Below are 5227 nucleotides of genomic sequence, written 5' to 3'. Positions count from 1 at the left end.
GCTTTGTTTCTTCTCGATAGGTGAGTAACACCGTGTCTGCGCCGTAACAGCTAAAGTCTGTCTAGTACACTGTACGTGACAAAGCGACCATTGAAAGTCATTTGAAATTTGTGTCAATACGTCATGAATAGAACGCAGCAGCAGTTTTCTGTCGGGGATTTGTCGTGCCATGCCGCGCTACATCCAGTGTAGACCATAGATATGTATATATATCTATGGTGTAGACAGCATCACTGATTATAATGAGTTCCATAGACTGATCTCTATATAATGAATCTCTATTATAGATCAGTGGTTCTATAGTATTTTGTCACGCCGTTGTAGACACAGTGTTAGGAATCGTTATTTGTTTTCCCTTATAAGGTTCACGCTTCAGGCACATCCCCTAACTCCACCCCGGGCTAAAAGCTGCTGTTGTTTTTACAGAACATTTATAGTTAGTCTACTGGTGTTATACCTTCAGTCATTTTGAATTTGAATTACCTTGACTCTTGGGGGCGGAGCTATCAAAATAGGGGCGAGACCCTTTTGGGGTAGGGGCGTGTTTGTTTTGGTGATTTCAAATGTCAACACTGGCTACCAGAAATTGCTTAACCCACCTTTAATGAAATATGAGTGACCCCTCCTGGCGTTATGTTGCATATTTCATCTTTAATTTTGAGACCCTGCCCTTCCCCCCGTCTAGTAAACGCTTCTCATGCGGAGATGTGTTGATGTGTGTGCACGTCTGTGTGGAAGCCTACAGTTTCCGAAGTGAGGAGGTAGACAGATAGATAGATAGATAGATAGATAGATAGATGGATGGATGGATGGATGGATGGATGGATGGATAGATGGATAGATAGATAGATAGATAGATAGATACCTGTATAGGTTTAAGTTATTAAATCGACTCTACATGACTTTAAGGTGGCAATCACCAGTTGCTCTGATTTTTAATTTGATGTTTGAAGTGTGACCACAATATTTCATGGTTATATAAAGCAAATGATCTGTGACACACTGAAAATTTAATTGCTAAATCAATCAAACACTTTGTCATTAGTGACATGGGAGAACTGTCACTATTATTCCGCACCAGTATTCTAACAATCAAAATGCTGAATCTAGAAAGGTATCTAAAACAATGGCTGGCACTCTTCCAAGTTTCTAAAACATGAAACATGTTTTACCATTTTTTTTAATTTTTTTTATTTTGCAATTTATGAGAATGCTAAATCCATTCAAACAGGTGGTTTCTACCTAATATTTGATGGCCTCTAGGAATAAATTGGTTGGTTGATCTTTGTTGCTGGATTAAGATTATAGTCATTGTAATACCTAATAGGTAAAATAAATACATACATACAAAAAAAGGGAAACATTAACAATGATAAGTGGTATGACTTAATTCACTGACTGAAACATATGGATGTTTTGCTCCTGTTTTCTCTTTTGCTTCTAATTTTCCAGGACTACCTCACCTCCTACCATTCAAGACATGAAAACTGAGATAGGCAGCAGATGAGTTTTGGAATTAACAGCCTTGTAAAACAGGATAGATAGCCTTGTGGTCAACGTAATTGGTGGGGAAATATGTAAATGTAACACTGACAAATAAATCTGAAAATTTCCTTTTGAAACTGTAACCTGACCTGTAATTCACTGTCTGTTGTCTTTTTATTGGAGGTTTTACCTTTAGTGATTATATATATATATATATATATAAACAACAATAGAAAGCTCACTAGGGAAAACTGGGTGTTAATAGCAAATTATTTTATTTTAAACATAACTTTTGGAAATACTTATTTATAATAGGTAAAGAAAAGTCATAACAAGAGGTGACGTGTTCGTTGACGTCTTCAGACATAGCCCCGCCCCCAAATGCGCGGTGCATTCTGGGTCCACCTCAAGATGGCGGCGCCCTTGTGCAAATGTTGAGAAACAGTCTCTGCTGGAAGTCTGATTAAAATTAGCCAGAGTTCTACAGTGTTGATCCATCATTAAAAACAACAGAAAGTGCACGGGAAGAGACCGTCGGATTAAAGTATCGCGCGCCTGCCGTGGCTCACGCAGAGTGTGTGTTTGAGGATGTTGATGGGCCGCTGCGCCTGACCCAGAACCAAAAGGAGAGCCATCTCAGATCGCCCTGCACACACCTCTTGATCCAGCGCCTGCAGATCCTCTACAGGCTGTGGACGCTGCCATTTAAGCTGCTGACGGGAGTGATCTGTGTGACGCAGCGGATCTCTAGCTCGAGCTTTGGAGAACTCTGCCGATCAGAGGTGAGAGTACAATTCACAAAACCGCCCAGTTTCTATTCAACAATTCACCATGGTGCCAAAATACCATATTTACTTTAGTAAAACGGTTATACTGTGGTATTAGCCGTCACTGTCATCAATAAAGAGAAGTAACACTGGTTCTGAACGCTTCACTGTATAGAAGACATCCTATGTCTTTTTTTTTTTAATTATGGTCTTACAGTGTAACAGTAACTGCAGTAATCATGGTATTTAGTCATAACTTATAGTTACCATGGTATTTTCTATTGAATATGCATGACTATTGGGTGAAAGCAGCAGATTTAATTCTGTTGTAATTGGTTTGAATGTAACTTATGCTGGCAACTTTCAGTTCGATTTTTAAATTCGTCAGTTCTTAGTTTTTGTGGTTTTAAAAAGTCTTCATTAAGGTTTTTGAATTCAGTGTACAGTACATGCAGGCTATCTCAACATAAGTGGTTGGCGTCTTAGTGCAGAATTGTTTAGTGTCATTATTAGGGCTGCACGATTAATCGAATGCGATTGTGATGCGCATTTTGTTAGTAATGCCGGTTCTGTAATCAGCAGTAAATCATCATCACGTGCTTTCATATGGAGCAGCATTTACTACACAGAGCCGTAGTTCACTGACAAGTTACGCATTTATTGCGCGATTATGAAATCGAAGAAATCGCGATAATGACAGCTGTTTGCATAGCTTCTCAGTGAACTACGGCTCTGTGTAGTAAATGCTGCTCCATCTGAAAGCATGTGAAAATACCACATTTAATAACATATTTTTACTCCAAACTCACTTCATAACGTCAGTCGAGTGTTTGAAATAAATCCTTCTGTGAGATAATGTGGCTTCTTACACAGAATAAGGCACGCAACATATTTCATAGTATTCTAAGCAGTGATAAAGGCATTGCATTATAAATATTATTATTATAATTTTTATTAAAATAAAGTATAACTCAGATAAACCATATATTGTCATAAGACAAGCTTCTGTCGAATCGCGATTTCGATTCCATTTCGATTTATCGTGCAGCTCTAGTCATTATGAGAGCAGCAGTTGAAATCTGTGAGCCTATGCATTTACCAGGTACGCTTTATTCTGCACCACCAGTGCAGCTACCAGTCTAAATGTTATGAGTTTGAAATGGTATTTAGGACTTATGGAAAGCTTGATAAATTTAATTGACTAAATTTGCTGATGTAACCAAGACCTGTCAAGCCAACCCCTAGCAATATCGGTGTTCGACTTCAAGCGGTGCTGCGTAGGTCGACTGACGTCTGACTTGCTGTGCATGTTAGAAATTTTGCCCGACTTGAGACAGTGGCAACAGCACGTCATTGTGACGCATGGCATCAAAGTACTGCACGAGTTTCTCAAGAGCAACCAGCTGGCTTAGTCAGCGCAGCTAGACGGCTGCATAAGCTCTGATGATGACACAGTAGGGCTGCACGATTAATCGAAATTAAATCGCAAAGGCAATAAATCGTGATTAGGCAGAAGCTGCGATTGTCATGTGTATCTTTCAGTGAAGCACGGTTCTGTGATCAGCAGTAAATCTCCATCCGAAGGCCAGAGGGCACTCTCGCGCTGAAACTCCAAATACGCCTCGCAGAAGAAACCCAGGAAATCCATATAGGTTGCTAAATAAACAGAAGATTTAACTGCTTTCATTAATTCATCGTGACTAATAAACACACGACTACGACAATATATGGTTTATCCGAGTTTGTCTTATTATAATTTTTATTTTATTTATTTATTTAATATAATTTTATACTTTTTATTATAATAAAGTATATAATAATGCAATGCTAATTGACATAGCCTTTATCATTGCTTAGAATACTATGAAATATGTTGCGTGTAGGCATGGGCCGATTACCGGTTTCAAGGTATACTGCGATTTGAACATTTCACGGTTTCAAAACCGCTAATATTTTCCGTTATACCGTTCCTGCGGTATGCGCTGTTTTTCATGCCTTCATAAGTCCTGGATTGCAATCTCTATTACAGGTCCTCCCAACGGTGTTTAGTGGGGTTGAGGTCAGTGCTCTGTGTTGGCCAGTCAGTTCTTCTACACCAGAGTCCTCCAACTATGTCTTTATGGACCTTGTTTTGTTCACTGGGGCACAGTCATGCTGGAATAGAAAAGGGTCAGACAGGTAACATTGTCCTTGTATCCGCCAAATCTAGACTCGCCCATCAGACTGCCAGACGGAGAAGTGTGATTCATCACTCCACAGAGCATGTTTCCACTACTTCAGAGTCCAGTGGCGGTGTGCTTTACACCACTCCATGCGACGCTTGGCATTGTACTAGGTGATGTGAGGCTTGCATGCAGCTGCTCGGCCATGGAAACCCATTCTATTAAGCTCCCTCCGCATGGTTTTTGTGTTGATATTAATGCCAGTGGAAATTTGTAACTCTTCAGCTTAGGCCTGAGCGATAAAACGGTATCGATATTTATCAACGGTACACCCTCTTCGATAATGATAGAAACATTTTTCAATATAGTGCACGATATAGGCACATGCTATGAGTGACGCAGACAGCACACACAAACACGAACACATGCTGAAATGAGTGCTGTGCCTGCCTGTGATGAGGAGATTATGAATAAAGAATGAATATTAGTCAAATTTAAAATAAACATGTGCATTTGAATGTTAGGAGTGCGTCAGGGAGCGTCATCAGTGGCGCGAGAGATGCGGTGATGATGATGTAAGTGACGTTTTTTCATTTTAATGTTTTGTAAGTCTAGCCCACGAGACGTGCCGCTGCTGCGTTTTTCATTAAAAATATTAGAGAAATATAGACAGATATTTCCTTGCGTTGACAATTTAAAGGGATCATGTGATGCTGCTAAAAAGAACATTATTTGGTGTATTTGGTGTAATGAAATTCTGTGATGCTGCGAAAAAACACATTATTTTCCACATACTGTACATTATTGTTTCTC

At 39.4% G+C, this 5227-nt stretch overlaps 1 protein-coding gene across 1 annotated transcript in view; it reads left to right on the top strand.

Moving 5' to 3' along the window:
• Nucleotides 1-1862: 1862 nt before the first annotated feature.
• Nucleotides 1863-5227, top strand: part of LOC107701211 (regulatory-associated protein of mTOR) — a 312842-nt gene continuing 309477 nt past the window's right edge. The window contains exon 1 of the mRNA XM_016503169.1: nucleotides 1863-2267. The gene's annotated coding sequence lies outside the window, so the exon portion shown is untranslated. The remainder of the gene's footprint in view (nucleotides 2268-5227) is intronic.

Source organism: Sinocyclocheilus anshuiensis, unplaced genomic scaffold (genome assembly GCF_001515605.1).
Source record: "Sinocyclocheilus anshuiensis isolate Anshui unplaced genomic scaffold, SAMN03320099.WGS_v1.1 scaffold1522, whole genome shotgun sequence".
Classification (NCBI taxonomy): Eukaryota; Metazoa; Chordata; class Actinopteri; order Cypriniformes; family Cyprinidae; genus Sinocyclocheilus; species Sinocyclocheilus anshuiensis.
This window is presented reverse-complemented; position numbering and strand designations above follow the sequence as displayed.